The 22134-nt window shown below is 51.0% G+C and overlaps 1 long non-coding RNA gene across 1 annotated transcript in view; it reads left to right on the top strand.

Moving 5' to 3' along the window:
* Positions 1–21848, top strand: part of LOC148517642 (uncharacterized) — a 30780-nt gene extending 8932 nt beyond the window's left edge. Inside the window, exon 3 of the long non-coding RNA XR_015879280.1 lies at positions 21775–21848. This is a non-coding gene — a long non-coding RNA (uncharacterized LOC148517642). The remainder of the gene's footprint in view (positions 1–21774) is intronic.
* The last annotated feature ends 286 nt before the right edge of the window (positions 21849–22134 follow it).

Raw genomic sequence — 22134 nt, 5'->3', positions numbered from 1 at the left:
AACATCCTAGCAGGAACACTACAATTGAATAGCTCCGGGCACTTACCTCGGGAGCTACTTCCTTGCGCAGAGAATTAAATACCATCCCATGTGTACTCTGAAATTAAAGCATAGAACAAATAAGCAGTTGAAGATAAAATAAATGATAGAATAGTTTTGTTTGAGAAAATGTAATCTGAATTTGTGACACCTCTAAGTAGCTGCCTTTTGCAGATATAACCACTGAACACCCCTGTGGCATTCTTCCTACAATGGAAATCACATATTGTTTGGAAATTCTTCCTGACACTGTTACAGAAGTTCCTACAAATGATGTTGCACATGTATGTTGCTTTGCTTCCACCCTTCTGTTCAGTCCATCCTAACTCAATGGGGTGTAAGTGTGGAGACTCTACTGGCAATAACATGATTTGAAGCCAACTGTCTTGTTCTATTCCCACTGTAGTTTTGTAAAAAAATTGGTAGCCCTTTCGGTTGTTGGTGGCAGCCAAATATCGCCAACTCAAGATCCATCAAAAGGGCCCCATCACACTTCCTCCTCCATGTGACAGGTGGTGTCACAGGGGATTAAGGGCCTGATTCAGAGCCGCTCGCAAATAGCAAGCGCTCGCTCTGAATCAGGGCGGCCTGTTTTTCTTTCTTTTACCTGGCCTACAGGCCGCTCGCTAAGCTGTGGGTGACCACCCACAGCTTTAGCGGGTGGCCAGGTGATGGTCGCGATTATCACAACCGTCGGGCTTTTGAGGAGACACTTGTGGTAGGGTTTCAGGTCTCGCAAGCTCGAGTGGACTCCCTGCTCTAATAGCGCAGGAAGTCCACTACTGACATGACGAGTGATGTCAGTAGGGCCGCCCACAAATGGCAGGTGTTCCATCGGGAACGCCCCCGTTTGTCCAGCCACCCCACCTACCCGCCTACAAAACAGGGCGAGCTGTCGATCATCATCGACAGCCGCTCCGTCTTGTAGCGAGCCCCGGAGTTCTCACTTGCTACGTGGCTTGCGCAATGGCCCACCATCGACCCACTTGCGAGCGGGTCTGAATCAGGCCCTAAGTGTTGACTTGTAAAAGCAGCCAGTTCTCAATTTATTTAAGCCTGAAATTTTAAAGGGCAACGCTTTTAATAGCAAAACATAGGATGTTTTGCTATTCCAAGCATTGCCCTTTTAAATTTTGAACCACTTAGTAAATCCCACACACTGAGGAACCATCCTTTTGGCTACTCGTCAGCGTGCAAATACCCTGCATGATAAACCAAAGACTTCACATTTTGATGAATTGGTCCATAAGACCTTCTAGTGGTCAGTAGGCCACTGGTGGGGCTTCATGGCTCAGGGAAGCCTCTCTTTTATTGCTGCAAAACAGCTGTAAGGCCTTAGCCCATTACTTCTTCCCTGAAAAAGGCCTTCTTATGACTCTGAAGTGTACCTTATTTTTCAGTGTTTGTTACCATAGGCACCTTATTTTATCCTCTAGCACAGGCGTGGCCAACCAGTCAGAGGGAAAGAGCCAAAATATATCTGTAGTCAAGCTAAAGAGTGGATGGCATGCGCACGCCTTTGGTATGACATTTGCAGTAATTAACATTGTGTCACACCCCCGTTTTTAATCACACTGGGGGCGAGCCCAGCACATTGAAAATACACAGTTTACATAATATTCCCAATATACTTTTTCACTGTTGAAAAACAGTGTTGCCCCACAATGCCCCCAGTATGCCACATAATACCCCAAGTATGAACAGTATGCCCTTAAGTATTAACATTATGCCCCACAGTGCCCTCTAACATTAATATTATGCCCCAGTATTAAAAAGTATGCCCCATCAGAATTAATATGACAGAGTACTTACCTTTTGTGGCGAGCTCCTCTCCTGATGATAGCCCGGCGTCCCGAACATGCTGCCGCTGCTTCTGAGTGCATAGTGCATACAGAGCAGCTTCCGAGTACCTTATGTATCACGGAATGTATGCACTATGCATTCAGAAGCTGAATCCAAGCGCTGGGCTTGTGATGGTGGGGGGGAGGCAGCTCAGGCATAGGAGGCTCAAACTGAGCCTGTGTGGAGGACCATTGCCCCGCCGTTATTCCAGGCCTGCTGCTTGCTAGACCAGCCACCGCTATCCACAATCCCGCGGTGGCCGGCCTTTAAGTCATGATGTCCCCTTTGCAGACCCCGCCCTCCGTCCCATTCTGGACTCGCGGGAGTTGAAGCATACATTGCGGGGCAGCGGGAGGCTAAATTAAACTTCGGGAGCCTCCTGCTAAAATCGGGAGGGTCGGCAACTTTGGATAAATGTTAAGTAGAATCTGATTGTGACTGCGTGCAGCTTTGCTGTTCTGTCTGAAGCTGAATCACCCCCATAGGTCACATATATATTGTGTGTACAGTGCAACTGCTAAAGCATACGCAGATGGGCGATTATTGCGTACTGTGCATGCGTATGCTTCGCAGTGCGTGAAGGCACCACACAAATTGACAGGCAGTGAGAGTTTGGGAGTGATGACGGGGGGGTGGTCGGTAAAACACAGGCGTGTCTGTCCGTTTGAATCCATTGCCTGGGCGTACATACATTAGCCAGTGAGATTGCATACGCAGCTTGAGTACTTACTGCATGCAACTAGGTTAGCAATTTGTAATTGGGGTCAGGGCTGTTGTAATTCTGCGTGAGGGGCCGATGGTACTTGATGTTACCGATGTTTAAGGTTTGCAAGGTATTACAGATGTGTTATAGCGATAGTGGGAGGCAGTGGGCGTCTCTATACTGGCGGTGTGACGGCATTACGATAGCAACCATTAGCATATTAGACCTGCGTGCGATTAAGGAGCTGCAATTGCAAAAGTGATCCTTAATGAATCAGGCCCTTAATACATTATATTATAAAGGAGCAATTGACACAATTGAACAGCTTTACCAGTTCCTGGAAGCTGAAGTCGCTGTCATCAATAGCGGTCTGCTCCTCACATGAAGAGAGTAATATGCAGCGCATGACTGTTTAAATGTGTTGCATATGATGCAGTTGCCATGGATCTTGGTGGAAATAGCATTGGCATGTGAAGATTAATATGTGCTGAAGCTAATCAGTTTCTGGGCAGTAGGAATCCTCCCCCAAAGTGGGCATGTGCCTATCTTGGACTGTTGAATCAAATCTAAAAGAAACTGTAGCACTCTTGGGTCTATTTCTTATAGGGTACCATAGATAGTGCCACTTGTATTTAATCATTATGGATGACCACTAATAATAATAATTCACTCAAGTGTGCTCCTTTGGTGTTATAACATACTGGGTCCTATTCAATTAGAAGCGAAAAGTCCGTTTCCGTGATACTTTTTCGCCGATGACGTAATTTTCGCCGGTTTCTACTTATCCCCGTATTCAATTATTCTGACTTTTCGCCGGTGCGAAATGTCAATGCATCAGACCTGGTGAAATAGCATCACCTATGAATAGGTGGCGAGAAAAAGTGCAGAATTGGGGTTTTGGGGTGCAGACTTCCCAAAACCACCCTGCGCCCTTTGGACAGTTCACTAAAGGTAATCTGTGTAAAAAAAAAATTAAATTACTTTAGGACACCCCAAAAAAGTACTTTCTACTTCAGGGTCCATAGGGTATCCACAGGATACCTTGGGGTATAGGTGTGACGTCAGTCGCAGGGCACCAAAGAGTTAAGCTTTCAGCCTCCCAGGATGCACTAGGTCCCCCTCCTATACCCCGCCCCCGGGCCAAGGCACCTCAGTTTAGTTTGGTGCCCGGCCGGAGTCGGGTGCACCTGTTGGAGTGGGGGCTAGAAGAGCCCCTGAAGCTTTTTCTTCATGCAGCTGTGGCTGCACATCTGGATGAACAGCATGGAAAGTCAGTCCTGACGTCCATGCTGTCTTCCCTACACCCCGCCGGTACCAGAACGCCGGTACTGATCCGGGGATGCTGGTGGGCGTCTGGGGTCACAGCTAGCGGTGACCCCAGATGCTCCGGACCATGGCCGGATTCAAGGGGGACAGAGGTAAGCAGCGGGGTCCCGCGGTGGGTCCCCGCTGATCACATGGTCCTAAGTCCCCAGGCAGGGGGCTCCCTGGGGACTGGCTGCAGCGTGGAGCCAGGCGACCAACCTGCGCTTCCACTACCCCCTGGGACAGCGGACCGCAGCAGAGCGGTAGCGCTGCGGCGTCCCAGGGGTTAAATGCATGCCAGGGGAGCGCGCCTTCCCTGTCTCACAGCCGGCGCCTCCCCCGCTGCACACAGCCCTCTCTGTATGCTGCCGACTGGTCCTGTGGCAGCGCTCCTCCCCCAGGCCAGCCTCCTCTCTGCTCCTCGGCGGCCATCTTCTCCAGAACGCATGGTGAACGCTGCTGGAAGCGCTGGACGGAAGCATCGTGGTCTGGGTCCCCCCGCATACCTCTCCTCCGCTGTGGCTCAGGTCTGTGTATGCAGCGCTGTGTCCTACCAGGCCCTGTGTCTGTGTAGTTGAGTAATCAGCGCTGTTAGTGCAGGAATTGTTATTTCTCTGCATTGTATGTGACTGTGCTAGCGCTGCTGCCTGTAACTTTTCTTCTCTAAACTGTCAGCTTTATTACTGTCCCTGTTCTTCTGCTAAAGCCCTTGCGGTGCGGTGCTGCAGGGTGGTCTCTCGCCTATTTAATACTTAATTGGTGAGAGAGGTCACATACGTGGTGCCATCATGTCTGAAAGTGATTTTCCCCTCCGGCTACAGTGTACCACGTGTAAAGTACCGTTAGCGGAGGGGGAGGGTAGCGCGGAGGGCCTTTGCCGGCAGTGTTTGTCCATGGCGCGGCCTATTACGGTTACAGCACCGGTACAGGAGCCGCCCTGGGCTTGTTTCGCTCAGGCGTTAACAGCTTTAGTGGGCCAGTTAGCTCCGCAGCCCGCGTTTACTCCGAGGGGTTTGTCCCAGCAGTCTGTGGTGTCGTCACCCATGCAGGGGTTCCCACGACAATTGGTGGTACCCCACAGTCTCCCTATTTCCCCGCTCCCGGGTTCTCAGGAGCCAGCGTGGGTTAACTCCCTGACGAGTTCTGTACAGCACTTGTCGGATGTGTTGCAAGGGGAGTCTGTGATGTGGCCTCATAAAAGGCCGGTGGCGTCTCTGTCCGCTCCTTATGAGGATGACGAAGGGACGTCTGATGATGGGGAGATTCTGGATCCTTACGATCAGGAACCTCTCCATACTAAGGACGCTGATGCTAAGTCCAAAGTATATATTCCTGGACTTATTCGGGCGGTCCGCACAGCCTTGGTGATTGAGGACAAAGTTCCCCCAGCGGCTAAATCTAAGTATGCCTTTTTCAAAGATGTGAAGGGCGATGCCACAGTCTTTCCTCTTTCGGGTCAGTTGGTGGACCATTTAGAGGAGGCGTGGAAACAACCTGGCAAAAGATACCAGCCGCAGAGACGCCTGGCGGTGGCTTATCCGTTCGCGGATAATTATTTTGCTAAGTGGGAATCCCCTCCACAGGTGGATTCTCACGTGACCCGTCTTGTCCGTAGTGCCACATTGCCGATGCCATCCATGTCCTCCCTTAAGGATGCTACGGACCGCAAGGTAGAAATCTGCCTGAAGTCCGCTTATTCCCTTGCAGGGGGGGCAGCACGGCCGGCTATGGCCATTTGCTGGGTTGCCAGAGCGATGGAGCGCTGGGCGGATTCATTAGAGGCTTCTTTTGAATCCGACTGTCCGGCCGAACAGGCGGAGTTGATTGGCAATCTCCGTGATTCGGCCACCTACATCAACGAGGCGGCTCTAGACATTAGTACTCTGGTGTCTAGAATTTCTACAGCAGCGGTAGCTGCTCGTCGCACCTTGTGGCTGCGATCCTGGAAGGCGGACGCAGATTCCAAGAAAGGTCTGGAAGCGTTGCCGTTTACCGGAGAAGTTCTCTTCGGTCCGGATCTTGATAAGATTGTGGCCACGCTGGCGGCAGCCAAATCTGCTTGTCTCCCGTCGGCCGCTGCTCCTTCTGGTTCGGGACCATCGTCCTTTCGGTCATCTAGGGCCCAGGGCAGGCCCAAACCACAGTCGTTTCCTCGACAGGCTGGCCCTAAGAAATCGGTCAAGCCCCGGAAGCAGGCATGGAGTACCAGACGTCCGGCCCCCAAGCCAGATGACAAGCCTGCGGCCTGACGGTCCGGGCCTCCCTTTGGGGGATCCCAGGGTGGGAGGCCGCCTGCTACAGTTCGCCCAGTGTTGGTCGACCACTACGACAGACACTTGGGTTCTGGAGGTGGTTTCCCACGGATACGCCCTCTCCTTCCGGCACAGACCCCCGGCTCGCTTCTTCACCACGGGTCTCCCATCAGACCGGAACAAGGCTACGGAGCTGTGGAAGGTATTGCACACTATGCTCCAGGCTGGAGTTATAGTGGCTGTTCCATTCTCCCAGAGGGGCCAGGGTTTCTATTCAAATCTATTTTTGGTACAGAAACCCAATGGGTCATATCGTCCGATTCTCAACCTCAAAGCACTCAACAAGTCTTTGCGGGTCCCGAAGTTTCGGATGGAGACCCTACGGTCCATCATTCTGGCGCTGGAACCTGGGGACTACTTGGTGTCATTGGACATACAGGACGCTTACCTGCATGTCCCTATTCTTTGGCGCCATCAACAGTTCCTCAGGTTTGCAATCCGCAGCGACCACTTCCAGTTTCGGGCGTTACCTTTTGGCCTGGCAACAGCACCACGTGTTTTCACCAAGGTGATGGCGGTCATGGCGGCTTCTCTGCGGCTGCAGGGAGTCCGCATGTTGCCGTATTTGGACGACCTGTTATTGGTGGCAGGATCTCCAGAGCTCCTGTTACGCCACTTGGACCTGACCATTGCACTGCTGCAACGGCACGGCTGGCTAATCAACTGGCAGAAGTCCACTCTAATCCCGTCTCGGAGGATTCTGCATCTTGGAGCCTTATTGGACTCGGGACAGCAAAGGATCTTCGTGACGGAGGACAAGATCTCTGCTTTACAGTCAAGGGTGCGCAGTTGTCTGCACAGCCGCCGGGTGTCCTTACACTCGGCGATGAGGTTACTGGGCTCCATGGTGTCGGTGTTCGACATGGTGGAATACGCCCAGTTTCACTCCAGACCTCTGCAGCACCTGATCCTGTCCAAGTGGAACGGGCTGACTCAGTCTTTGAAGTCCCAGACGATTGTGCTCACCCAGGAGGTTCGCCTGTCCCTTGCGTGGTGGTTACAGACGACCCACCTCAACAAGGGACGTCCGTTCTGGGTTCCAAATTGGGTCCTGTTGACAACGGACGCCAGTCTTCGGGGCTGGGGAGCAGTTTCGGGTCCACACTTGTTCCAGGGCAGGTGGACGCCGACAGAAGTGGAGCTTCCAATAAATATCTTGGAACTCCGTGCGGTCTTCAATGCTCTCCAGCAGGCACAGCGGTTTCTCCAGGGTCGCCCGGTGCAGGTCCAGTCGGACAACGCTACCACCGTGGCCTACATAAACAGGCAAGGAGGAACTCGCAGTCGGGCGGCTCTCGTAGAGGTCTTTGTTATCTCTATTTCTATGAAGTCCATAGGGTTCCGCAGGACTCCCGCCCTGTCGCACCTGTGCTGCAGATGGGCTTTACTCTGGTCACCGGTTTTTCCGTCTCCCTCTGGTGAGAATGTGATTCTTGTGTGTATCCAGATCTTTTTTCTCTCTCTTCCTTATCTTCCTCCGGCCTATGGCTTGGTACGTAACTGAGATGCCTTGGCTCGGGGTGCGGGGTATAGGAGGGGGACCCTAGTGCATCTTGGGAGGCTGAAAACGTAACTCTATGGTGCCCGATGCCTGACGTCATCACCTATACCCCAAGGTATCCTGTGGAACCCTATGTACTTCGTAGAAATAGAGATAACAAAGGTAAGTTCTTACCATATCTCATATTTTTTATCTAGTATTAAACTATTTATTTGTTGTCATTTAGCAGAATTCAAAAGCCCAATCCTGGGATTTCAGTTCCACTGCGTGAGCTGGCTACCTGCACACACATGGGCAAGTCATGCACCCATATGAACCCAGGCCTGTAGAGCGATAGAGTATGTAGTGATGCGGCCGCTGGTCTCAATGCCGACAGCGGAATCCCAGCAAGGGATGTAACATAGGCATCGAAATACCGACGCCTATGTTAATCCCGACGCCGGAACGCAGAGGCCGCCAGCCACCACTAAGGGAGGGATATGGTTACTTACCTACCCCAGTCGGGATCTCTTCATGTCGGGCATCCGCTGTCGGGATTTGAACCGCCGCCGGAATTTCAATCCCATTCCGAGAGATAGTATTGAGGCTGATCTACATTCTTAGATCAGCCTCATTTTTACTAGCCAGCTTTTTAGATTTTTAATAAGCTTAAAACAATTTAAATTGTGAGTAATGCTAAGGGATATTCTTATTAGAGATGTGCGGGTTCGGTTTTATTCGGTTCTTAACGAAAAAAATAATCACAAGTTCGGATTAGTTAGGGTTTATTTTATTGGCTATCCAAAACACGTGACAGGCGGATAGCAAATATGATGTTGTTTTTGAGATCCGAACATATCCGAGTAAATCCAAGTAAAACCGAACCGCACATCTCTAATTCTTCTCAGTCCTAATAAATGGCCATAACAACAAAAGAAAGAAAATAACCTATGGTGCTATGGAAACCAATATGTAACAATAATGAGGTTTAAATTACAAATACAAAATAGAGGGACAGATACACCTAGCTGCTGTGATAAAAGTTGCCAGCAAAAGACCCAAATCCATATCCAAAACACACAGCGCTGGGGAGAATCTCTTAATCCCTTATTAATGGGTGTGTAACTAATCCACTGTACACATCACTACAATAAATTAATACATAAGTCAAATCAGTGAAAATAAATATAAAAATGCATATGTGCCATTAATAAACCAATCAATGCAAAATAATGAATCTAAATGATAAAAAAGATATAAAGATTTATACATAATCATGCATAATATAGGTCCAATACACATTGCACAGTATGCAGAGAATATTTTTCAGAAGCTGTGAACCCAAACACTAAATCAGTCTGACTGAGTGCCGGTGATTATGTATCGTATAAAAGTTATAGCTGGCAGTTCTTTAATATATCCCTGGTTGCAGCCGCAATAATGCTTCAGTTAGTAATTCCTGTCAACATTTGCCCACATTCATGAGAAATAGAAATTAGTCTTCCATGACAATTAGGAGAAATATGAAATAGACATAGAAATGTGATGGATGTGGCACTTGTTATCCACTAAACACTAAAAGGGTGGAATTCTACCTGGTTACTGCCTCTGGCTACAGTTGGTGGAATGGCAGATTGAACTGTGGCTGCAATATTTTACATACGGTTGCTGAATGCCAAAGATGCCAAGAAATGTTGCTGGCCAAATTCTAAACCAGCAAGTTTATTGTGTGTGCAAAACATGGTATGTGTTCAAACCCACCCAGTTGTAATGCTTATATTATGGTACTCACGTTATCAGAAATGACAAATACTGAGGAGAGTCTTAGGGGTATAATTACTAAAGTGTGGGTTTTTAGAAGTGGAAATGTTGCCCATAGCAACCAATCAGAATCTAGCTTTTATCTTCTAGAAGGTGCTAGATAAATGCATACTTGCCTACTTTTGAAAACTAGTTTCAGGGAGATGGTAGGTGGCAGCAGAATGTGCTGCGCGCCGCTCAGGGGACGTGTCATGTTCCACCTAAATGGGCGTGTCTAGTTCCGCCTATGGGTGTGTCTATTGTCACTCAATATTAAATATTATGCCACAGTGCCCCCTACAGAATTAAATTATGTGCCCCAGTATTAAATATTATGCCCGAGTGCCCCTTCAGAATATTTTGCTCCGCAGTGCCCCAACATTAAATATTATCCCTAACAGTGTCCCCTCCAGAATTTTATGCCCAGTAGTAAATGTTATGCCTCACAATGCCCCCAGTATGCCGCATATTACCCAAAGTATGAATAGTATGCCCTTAAGTATTAACATTATACCCCACAGTGCACTCTAACATTAATATTATGCCCCCAGTATTAAAATGTATGCTCCATCAGAATTAATATGACAGAGTACTTACCTTTTGTGGCGGGCTCCTCTCCTGATGATAGCCCGGCGTCCCGAACATGCTGCCGCTACTTCTGAATGCATAGTGCATACAGAGCAGCTTCTGAGCACCTTATGTATCACGGAAGTCATGTGAAACATAAGGGTCTCGGGAGCCGCTCTGTATGCACTATGCATTCAGAAGTAGAATCCAAGCGCTGGGCTTGTGATGTCGGGGGCGGTAACTGCTCTCAGGCATCGGAGGCTGAAACTGAGCTTGTGTGGGGGACCATTGCCCCGCCGTTATTCCAGCCCTGCTGCTTGCTAGACCGGCCACCGCTATCCACAACCCCGCGGTGGCCGGACTTTAAGTCATGATGTGCCCTTCGCAGACCCCGCCCTCCGTCCCATTCTGGACCCGCGGGAGTTGAAGCATACATTGCGGGGCAGCGGGAGGCTAAATTAAAAATCTGGAGCACTATGGATAAATGTTAAGTAGAATCTGATTCTGATTGCGTGCATCTTTGCTGTTCTGTCTGAAGCTGACAAATGCCAGAAGGGCCGATGCGGCTGAGGTCAGGCTTACCGCCGGCACTGCAGTATTCACCCTGTTTTTTTTTACATTCACTGCGGCTGCATCACTGTGTAATGACGTCAATACACGGCCGCGTCATGACGTCATTACGCGGCAGGCGGTCATGTGAACCTGTGCGTCTGGAGGCTATTTAGCCAGCTCCTATGAGCTGGCAACTTGCTACACTGCCCAATGTTATGTGCGGGCGCGTCATTACGCTGCTGCGTCATGACGTAATGAGACGCTGCCGGGTTTGAGGATGCGGGGCTCAGGGCCAGGGGTTATCAACGCCATTAGCTCCCCTCTGTCACTCAATTCGGCGGGTGGAGTTTCAAAAATCTGTGTACCGCACCACAAGGGAAAGGAAGCCATGGGCACACCAGATGAGATCCAGTCTCCCACATCTCAGCAGCAGTGGTTGGAGCTAAAGGGCTGCTCAGGAGGCTGCCGTGTGAGCGCTCAGTGCTGCAGCAAGTGTGCGGGGCCAGGCAGAAATGGAACAGCAGCAGGTTAGTGCTCCCATGCCAGTGTTTACCCTTTCTCCAAACAAGTGTTCCCCACCATAACTGACCCCCCATCCCAGTGTCTCCCACCTTCCCTCCCCAACCATCCCACTGCACCCATCTCACTGCTCCCCACCTAGAACCCCCAAGCCAGTCACAGTGACCCCCTTCATTCAGCCTTGTGTTCCCACCTACCAACCTCATCTCTCTGCCCTTTCCCATCCTGCCCAGTCCCCCTAACCAATGGACACCTCATTGCAGTGACTCCCACCCTGCCAGCTCATTGTCTCTCCCCTTCGCTCCCCAGTCAGCCCACTGTCCCATCTAACTTCCCCTCAGCAAGAATACCCAGACTGTCCAGTCAGTGCCCCCCCCTCATTCAGTCCAGTGTACTGCCTTTTCCAGCCTAGTGTCCCCCTCCTTACCACCACCATCTCACTGCCCCCTTTCCATCTAGCCCAGTGCCCTCCTATATATCACCCACAGCCTCTCCCCATCACCCACTGCCTTTCACCCTCTACCAGGCGTCACCCACTACCTCTCCCTGTCACACACTGCCTTTCACCATCATACTCTGTCATCTACTGCCTCCCCTCTGTCACCCATTTCATGGTGTCGCCCATTGCCTCTCTCCATCACTTATTGCCTCTCACCATTACCTTCTCCCTGTCACCCTTTGCATCTCCCCACATGGACCACTGCCTCTACCTGTTACCTTCTCCCTGTCACTGAACTGCCTCACCACCTCCCACTATCTTTTTCTATCAGCCGCTGCCTCACCCTTTGCCTGTCACCCTCTGCCTCTTCTCGGAGTCACTATCTCCCCGTCACACTCTCCCTGTGACCCTCTACCTTACATCACCCACTGCCTCTCCCTGTCACCCTCTGCCTCTTCTCGGAGTCACTATCTCCCCGTCACACTCTCCCTGTGACCCTCTACATTACATCACCCACTGCCTCTCACTCCGTCACCCACTGCCTCTCTCTGTCATCCTCTGTCATCCACTGCCTTTCCCTGTCATCCGCTATGTCACCCACTGCCTCTCCCTGTCATCCTCTGTCACCCTCTGCCTCTTCTCGGAGTCACTATCTCCCCGTCACACTCTCCCTGTGACCCTCTACCTAACATCACCCACTGCCTCTCTCTCACTCCGTCACCCACTGCCTCTCCCCGTCATCCGCTATGTCACCCACTGCCTCTCCCTGCCATCCGCCATGTCACCCACTGCCTCTCCCCGTCATCCTCTGTCACCCACTGCCTCTCCCCGTCATCCGCTATGTCACCCACTGCCTCTCCCTGTCATCCGCTATCACTCACTGCCTCTCCCTGTCATTCTCTGTCACCCACTGCCTCTCCCTGTCATCCTCTGTCACCCACTGCCTCTCTCTCACTCTGTCACCCACTGCCTCTCCCCGTCATCCGCTATGTCACCCACTGCTTCTCCCTGTCATCTTTTATGTCACCCACTGCCTCTTCCAGTCATCCGCTATGTCACCCACTGCCTCTCCCCGTCATCTTTTTTGTCACCCACTGCCTCTCCCCGTCATCCGCTATTCACCCACTGCCTCTCCCCGTAATCCGCTATGTCACCCACTGCCTCTCCTCATCATCTTTTATGTCACCCACTGCTTCTCCCCGTCATCCGCTATGTCACCCACTGCCTCTCCCCATCATCTTTTATGTCACCCACTGCCTCTCCCTGTCATCCGCTATGTCACCCACTGCCTCTCCCCGTCATCCTCTGTCACCCACTGCCTCTCCCCGTCATCCGTTATGTCACCCACTGCCTCTTCCCGTCATCCTCTGTCACCCACTGCCTCTCCCCGTCATCTTTTATGTCACCCACTGCCTCTCCCCGTCATCCGTTATGTCACCCACTGCCTCTTCCCGTCATCCTCTGTCACCCACTGCCTCTCCCCGTCATCCTCTGTCACCCACTGCCTCTCCCCGTCATCCGCTATGTCACCCACTGCCTCTCCCTGTCATCCTCTGTCACCCACTGCCTCTCCCTGTCATCTGCTATGTCACCCACTGCCTCTCCCCGTCGTCTTTTATGTCACCCACTGCCTCTCCCTGTCATCCTCTGTCACCCACTGCCTCTCCCCGTCATCCGCTATGTCACCCACTGCCTCTCCCTGTCATCCGCTATGTCACCCACTGCCTCTCCCTGTCATCTTTTATGTCACCCACTGCCTCTCCCTGTCATCCGCTATGTCACCCACTGCCTCTCCCCGTCATCCTCTGTCACCCACTGCCTCTCCCCGTCATCTTTTATGTCACCCACTGCCTCTCCCCGTCATCCGTTATGTCACCCACTGCCTCTTCCCGTCATCCTCTGTCACCCACTGCCTCTCCCCGTCATCCTCTGTCACCCACTGCCTCTCCCCGTCATCCGCCATGTCACCCACTGCCTCTCCCTGTCACCCTCTGCCTCTTCTCGGAGTCACTATCTCCCCGTCACACTCTCCCTGTGACCCTCTACCTTACATCACCCACTGCCTCTCTCTCACTCCATCACCCACTGCCTCTCCCTGTCATCTTTTATGTCACCCACTGCCTCTCCCCATCATCCGCTATGTCACCCACTGCCTCTCCCCGTCATCTGCTATGTCACCCACTGCCTCTCCCCGTCATCCGCTATGTCACCCACTGCCTCTCCCCGTCATCCTCTGTCACCCACTGCCTCTCCCCGTCATCCTCTGTCACCCACTGCCTCTCCCCGTCATCTTTTATGTCACCCACTGCCTCTCCCCGTCATCTTTTATGTCACCCACTGCCTCTCCCCGTCATCCGCTATGTCACCCACTGCCTCTCCCCGTCATCCGCTATGTCACCCACTGCATCTCCCCGTCATCCGCTATGTCACCCACTGCTTCTCCCTGTCATCTTTTATGTCACCCACTGCCTCTCCCCGTCATCCTCTGTCACCCACTGCCTCTCCCTGTCATCCTCTGTCACTCACTGCCTCTCCCCGTCATCCGCTATGTCACCCACTGCTTCTCCCTGTCATCTTTTATGTCACCCACTGCCTCTCCCCGTCATCCACTATGTCACCCACTGCCTCTTTCCGTCATCCTCTGTCACCCACTGCCTCTCCCTTTCATCCTCTGTCACTCACTGCCTCTCCCCGTCATCCGCCATGTCACCCACTGCCTCTCCCCATCATCCGCCATGTCACCCACTGCCTCTCCCCATCATCCGCCATGTCACCCACTGCCTCTCCCCATCATCCGCTATGTCACCCACTGCCTCTCCCCGTCATCCGCTATGTCACCCACTGCCTCTCCCCGTCATCCGCTATGTCACCCACTGCCTCTCCCCGTCATCCGCTATGTCACCCACTGCCTCTCCCCGTCATCCTCTTTCACCCACTGCCTCTCCCCGTCATCCTCTTTCACCCACTGCCTCTCCCCGTCATCCTCTGTCACCCACTGCCTCTCCCCGTCATCCGCTATGTCACCCACTGCCTCTCTCCGTCATCTTTTATGTCACCCACTGCCTCTCCCTGTCAGTTCATCACAGACGCCCGGAGGCAAGTTATCATTTGGTGCCCCCCCCATTCTCCATTCTATCATTTGGTGCCTCCCCCCATTCTTGCAAGTGGGTCGATGTTCCCCCACTGCGCATGCGCACGACGGAGGGAGCTCCGTCGTGCGCATGCGCGAGACCCGGCGAGCGACGGGCTCTCCATCGCTCCGGGTATCGCACCAAAGGGAGCGTGCTGTCGATGTTGATTGACAGCACGCCCCCTTTGGTGGGCGTGCCGGGGGCGTGCCTGCCAGATAGAGGCGTTCCCATGGGAACGCCTACCGTCTGAAGCCGGCCCCACTGACATCACCAGGAGGCCGCTCCATTTTCATGGAGGAGGGCACTGATTCAGAGCGAGCGCTCTGGTCAGAGCGTTCGGCTCTGAATCAGGCCCTAATTGTGGTGAATATATTGTGGGTGATTTGAGGTGGAGCCCCTTCAGTGCTGGCGCCCAGCGCCTTCATTGTCTCCCATAGTCCTCCTGCCCCTGTCTTATCACTGTCGTGTAAGGGGGGTGATATATTTAAAGATATATATTTTATCACTCTGTCATGTTAAATAATTTAACATGGCAGAGTGATAAAATATATGCTCTTTAAATAAATCGCGCACACTGGGTGCATGCACCCGGCATCCATTCACAGTGACCCTAGCGCTTGGGGGCTGCCCGGCATGTCCGTAAGTGCCGGCCACGCCCCCCAGGAGTGATGAACAGGGGGCGTGCAATAAAGACACGCCCCCTTTTCTTTGGTCATGCACCCTTTTCAGCCGCGCGTGCCAAAGGAGCGCGCAGAAGTGCCCTGTCTCTTGATCCGGCACCCTGCCTGCTGCCGGACCTAGGGCCTGATTCAGACACGCTCGCGAGCGCTATCGATGGTCGGCCAGTGGAGTGCGCGAGCCCCGGAGCGAGTGAGAACTTCACTCGCTCCGGGGCTCGCTACAAAACGGGGCGGTTGTCGATGTTGATCGACAGCTCGCCCCGTTTGTAGGCGGGAGGGGGGGGGTGGCTGCACAAACTGAGGCGTTCCCGAAGGAACGCCTGCCGTTTGTGGGCAGCAATACTGACATCATTCGTGATGTCACTAGTGGACTTCCTGCTCTATTAGAGCAGGGAGTCCACTCGGGCTTGCGAGACCTGAGACCCTAAGACAAGGGCCTCCTCGCAAGCCCGATGGTCGCCATAAACGCAACCATCGCCAGGCCGCCCGCTAAAGCTGTGGGTGGTCACCCACAGCTTAACGAGTGGCCTGGAGGCCGGGCAAAAGAAAAAGCCGTCCCGCCCTGATTCAGAGCGAGCACTCACAAATAGCGAGCGCCTCTGAATCAGGGCCCTAGAGTGAACACTAGTGATAGCCCACATTTTACTAGCACAGGCATGTTTTTGTGCATAAAGTGCACAGCAGGAGCGCCTGTGTGCTTCAAATGCCAGGGCTGTTCACAGATATATTGGACCTCATTCAGAGTCGGTCGAAGCGGCCGCACGGTCGTACGGGAAAAGGGGCCGGATATTCAAATGATTCCCTCGTAAGTTGCGTCCCTAAGTTCGGATCGGTAGCTGGCCGACCAAGGGGAGGAAGCGGTTGGAGGACAAAAAAATACGGCCCCTTCTCGTACGCATTGCACGTCAATTCCAGGCATATAAGGATTAATCGAGACCATCGGGGACCATCGGAACTGGTCGTAGAGCTTAAGGTTGACCTTACCCTCTCTTAAGCTCTACGATCATGTCAGTGTAAAAACCTCCCATGTCACATGTGCCATGATGCTACTTTGTTAATTATGCACTCCCATAATCCGTATGCACTCCCATAAAAGGCCGTTCGCATAATGAGGCACGCCTGCGTTCGGATCTCCACTCCCCCGTTTTCAAGCACCTTCCCCTGTTACCACCCACAAACGCCTCCATCTGTCACTGAAGCTACCGACCTGGCTGTGTTCAAGGAGAGAGAAATTTCTGATCGTAGCGGCAAGTTTGCACACGCGCATTGCGAACTTTACGCATGCGCAGTATATCGAACATCGTTGGCGTACGATCATGCGGCCGCAACGACCGACTCTGAATGAGGTCCATTGTGTGTACAGTGCAACTGCTAAAGCATATGCAGACGGGCGATGATTGCGTACTGTGCATGCGTATGCTTCGCAGCGCGTGAAGGCACCACACAGTGATTGACAGGCAGTGAGCGTTTGGGGGTGGTGACGGGGGGTGGTCTGTCCGTTTGAATCCATTGCCTGGGCGTGCATACATTAGCCAGTGAGATTGCATACGCAGCTTGAGTACTTACTGCGTGCAACTAGGTTAGCAATTTGTAATTAGGGTCAGGGCTGCTTTAATTTTGCGTGAGGGGCCGATGGTACTTGATGTTACCGATGTTTAAGGTTTGCAAGGTATTACGGATGTGAGATAGCGGTAGTGGGAGGCAGTGGGCGTCTCTATGCTGGCAGTGTGACGGTATTACGATTGCAGTCATTAGCATATTTTCGCAGCAGACCTGCGTGCGATTAAGGAGCTGCAATTGCAATAGTGATCCTTAATGAATCAGGCCCTTAATACATTATATTATAAAGGAGCAATTGGCACAGATGAACAGCTTTACCAGTTCCTGGAAGCTGAAGTCCCTGTCATCAATAGCGGTCTGCTCCTCACATGAAGAGAGTAATATGCAGCGCATGACTGTTTAAATGTGTTGCATATGATGCAGTTGCCATGGATCTTGATGGAAATAGCATTGGTATGGGAAGATTAATATGCGCTGAAGCTAATCAGTTTCCGGTCAGTAGGAATCCTCCCCCAAAGTGGGCATGTGCCTATCTTGGACTGTTGAATCAAATCTAAAAGAAACTGTAGCACTCTTGGGTCTATTTCTTATAGGGTACCATAGATAGTGCCACTTGTATTTAATCATTATGGCTGACCACTAATAATAATAATTCACTCAAGTGTGTTCCTTTGGTGTTATAACATACTGGGTCATATTCAAGAAAAGTCCGTTTCCGTGATACTTTTTCGCCAATGATGTAATTTTCGCCGGTTTGAACTTATCCCCGTATTCAATTATTCCAACTTTTCGCCAGTGCGAAATGTCAATGCATCAGACCTGGCGAAATAGCATCACCTATGAATAGGTGGCGAGAAAAAGTGCAGAATTGGGGTTTTGGGGTGCAGACTTCCCGAAACCACCCAGCACCCTTTGGACAGTTCACTAAAGGTAATCTGTGCCAAATGTTTTTTAAAGTACCTTAGGACACCCCAAAAAAGTACTTTCATTTTAGGGGTGAAAAAAAAAAAAAATCAAAGTTGGGGGACAGACTTGAAAACTAGCGAAATAGACTCGGGGGGGTCCCCAAGTAAGCCCCAGGTGTTTTTTTGATTGCAAGTAGTTGCGTCAGGTGCATTTTTCAAGTTTTTTTAAACTTCATATTAGCAACTTCAAGATATGCTAGTACCCATTTTCATGTACCCCAAATTTGATGGGAGTAGTTATTTTCCCCCAAAAAAACTCCAAAATGCTATTCTTCGCCACATCTGTGAAAACGCTATATACCATTTAAAAACCCCAAATACTTGCAGGCAGGGCTATTCGGGGGTATCCAGAATGATCCCCCCCCCATGTCAGAGCATCTTTTGGGGGGTGTCAGTCTGATTTCCCCAAAAATGACAGAACTTTTAGCTGATTTCAGTTTCGCTGGGTACCGTTTTTGCTGATTTGGAATTGAATACGGGGATAAGCGGGGACGAGCACGATACTTTTTCGCACCCAAAAGCTCAGATGATGGCGAAAATTCAGCCGACTGACTTTTCGCTTCTAATTGAATTAGGCTCATAATTAACAATATATTTTTTATGAGCAAAATGAAAGGACAGCTCAGTGAGTGTAGGGTTTAGCATTACTGCTTCAGCGCTGAGGTCGTAAATCCAATGCCTGACCAAGGCTTTTTCTGTATGGAGTCTTTATGTTCTCCCTGTGTTTGTGTGGGTTTCCTCTGGATGCTGCATTTTCGTACTAACAAACTGGAAATCAGGATAATCATGAACTCCCCTCTCATTTATCACATTACCTGTCAATCACCAACAATCGCTTCCAGTTCCTCCTTCCTAGTAAATGCAGCCTCAAGTCCCTGGCACCTGGAGCAGCTCTGACCACTCATCAGCAGTGTTCTCCATTCCAGTCCTTTTAAGACACCAATTTGCGCCGTTGGGGAGCAAGGACAGGTGGGGTTAGTAGATGCAACTCTAAACAGTAATCGCTGGGTGAGAGAGGAAGCAGGTTAGCGTACTGTCGCTTAGGGGCTGGAGAGAAGAACCACATGGTCAGACTGGGTGAGCCTGAGGAGAGGAAAGAGGAAGAGTGTGATGGAGCCCATTCCAGCAGTGTGTTAGGAGTGAATTGATTGCATCAGAGGTCACATTTAAATTTTCCGGACTCCTGCGCATGCGCGGTCTACTGACCATGTGCAAAAGCCAATGTCATAGATGATGTTTTCCTATCCTATCCCTAGGAGGAGCCATCTTCGCTTATAGGCACATCCAGGCAGCTGCCCAGGGCCCCACAATTCTAGGGGCCTTTAAGCAGGGGCAGGTTGGGCCAGGGGGTATCTTCATGGAGTGTTTGGCCACTCGCTCCGTCCATAGGGCAGCTGGCTGAAAGACAGGCAGAGAAAGATGCTCCCTGGCTGCTGTGCCTGTGATTTGCACACAATCAGATTGGGCAGGCAGTATTCTCTACCTGCCTTCCAGTCTGCAGCCACAGACCTGGATTTGGGGGGAGGGGGACTGATAGCACATCCCCCTGGGCTCCCCTTTCTCCGGGGCCCCCATACTTTAATCACAGTTGCAGTCATGGCTGAACTGGCCATATAGCAGTTCTAGCACATGCCAGAAGGGCTGATGGCCAGATGGGCCAGTCCAGCCGAGCAGCAGCAGTTTTCTTCTGAAGAAACAGCTTAGGAGCCAAGAAACTTGTTTAGCCACGTCCCTTGAGGTATTCCCAAATGGGCCACTGTCTCAGAGCCCCGTCCTTTAATGTGGGGGGGCGGGGCCTATGGCGCTGCTGCTTTCTGCAACGGGAGTACATAGGCAAACGCAGGGAGGGTTTCCGTCTGCCTGGAAACCCCCGTACCCAGCCCACACCATGACCACAGTAGAAATAGTAACATAATAGTTCTTAGTATCACAAATGAAATAATTAGCACCACCTGTGGATCTTTTAACATGTATCAGCCAGTAATAAATAACCTGTGCACCAACTAGGAGATCTGGAAAACATGCACTGCTATAGAGCCCAATATGTACATATATGTCCAGGGCAGTGCTGGGTTCTTCTGCTGCTCCTCCAGGCTCCCAGACTTGCTCCAATGCTCTGGAATGGTGTCCACATCTAAAATAAAAACATTCAACTCAGGCAGGATGGCACTACTGCTGCATCTAATGACTTCCTGTGATCCTGTATATGCTGGAATTATGACACACAATACACTTTGTATGATGCATATTAAAGCTGGATTAGTGCTAATTATGCCCTCTTCATGGACTGGCCACACTCGCTCTAAAATCAAGCATTTGGAAACCCCCTTCTAGAAATCCTGCATTTTCCACTGGAGTCCTCTAACATAAATCATGAGAGGCTGAGGCCACCCACAGCCTGTAATCAATTAATTAATATTTTATTTATTTTTCTTTGCACTTTATTAAACAGTTATATTGACTTGATGAGAGTCCAGGTACTCGGAGGGGGCGGAGCCTTCAATGTGGGGGCGGAGCCTTCTGTCTGGGGGACGGAGCATTCAGTGTCTAATGCAGGGCTGGACCACTGTGCACTGCTGCCTGCTGGGTATTCCGGTTGGTTGATCAGACAGGATGTCACAGGGAGGTGGAGCTCCTGCCAGTGACATCAGCATGGGAAATTCTACATGGACCCGCAGCACAGCTAGGTTTGGACACCCAGAGCTGCTCCCTTTCACAGTGGGGGTCAGCTACATCATACAGTATACCTTATTGTGTACTAGGAGTCATCCCTGGCTGGCTGTGCTGTTTTACTTTTCTCTCCATCTCTTCCCCATTTCCCTGTCTCTCCCCAACTCTCCTTCTCCTCCCTCCTCTCTCTGTCTCTCCCCATTGCCCCTCTCCCTGTATCTCCCCATTGCCTCTCCTCTCTCTGTCTCTCCCCATTGCCCCTCTCCTCTCTCTGTCTCTCCCCATTGCCCCTCTCCCTCTCCCCCCTCCTCTCCCTGTCTCTCCCCATTGCCCCTCTCCCCCCTCCTCTCCCTGTCTCTCCCCATTGCCCCTCTCCCCCCTCCTCTCCCTGTCTCTCCCCATTGCCCCTCTCCCCCCTCCTCTCCCTGTCTATCCATTGCCCCTCTCCCCCTCCTCTCCCTGTCTCTCCATTGCCCTCTCCCTCTCTCTCCCTCTCTCTCTCTCTCCAGCTTGTTTCTCACCAGCTATTTAGCCACTTCAAGCTGTGTTTCCCTGTTATGTGACTGAAGAGGAAATTCTCACACTCTACTACTGTATAACAAAACTAATAAACCAATAAAGGCACATAGGGAGCATGTAAGCGCTCCCTATGTGCCTTTATTGGTTTTTTAGTTTTGTTCAGTACTGAGTATCTCCAGAAATACTCTTGGGAGCTGCTAAGTAGGATACATCTTCAGTTCATGTTTAATATTTTTGCGCCTGGTTTAGATTTTTAGAATCTTTTGGTGAATCAATTTACTGTATAACAAAGCTGTAATGCAGAGTCAGGGGAAAACCTAGGGGTCTATTTACTAAGCAGTGTTAGGACAGAGTGAAAAGTGATAAGGTGCCAGCCAATCAGCTCCCACCTGTCATTTTTCAAACAGCCTGTGAGATGGCATTTAGGAGCAGATTGGCTGGTACCTTATCTCATTTCACTCTGTCTCCTAACATTGCTTAGAAAATAGACCCTAGTTTTGTATTTTAACTCCATTTCTCTTTGACAGTTTCATGTCTAATTTCCACATTGGTACAAGAATGATGCTTTCCAGTGTGGAGTCATTGGGGCAGATGTGCTGTTATACATGTTTGCAGGTGCTTATTAAATGCTGTTTAACAAATACTGTAGAGGTAAAAATGGGTTTTAATACTTAATTGTTGTCTCTTACAGGTCTGCTTTTAACAACAACCTAAGCGCTGCCTATGACTGCCTCAGTGCTGGGGGGAGGAAGATAAAGCCTGGTGCGACTGGAAAGAGTTATTGTGAGTTGCTGACCAGTATTTGCCAGGAAGGTGATATCCCTGGTGACATTTCTTCTCTTCCATAACAGGGTGGTTCTGTTACACCAGATCACTATGTTAGGCTAATACACAGGGTTTTACTTGTCTGGGCTGCTCCTGACCAGTGTGGGTTCAGCACTGCTCTATGCTACTTCATCAGTCTGTATTAGGCAGGCCTTGGTGTTGTCATTGCCCCTCCTCTGTGATATTCCCACTCATGTGGAATGGAAAAGTCGGCAATGCCTATCCC

The sequence above is a fragment of the Taudactylus pleione genome, unplaced genomic scaffold (assembly GCF_031769625.1).
Source record: "Taudactylus pleione unplaced genomic scaffold, aTauple2 ptg000214l, whole genome shotgun sequence".
Lineage (NCBI taxonomy): Eukaryota > Metazoa > Chordata > Amphibia > Anura > Myobatrachidae > Taudactylus > Taudactylus pleione.
This window is presented reverse-complemented; position numbering and strand designations above follow the sequence as displayed.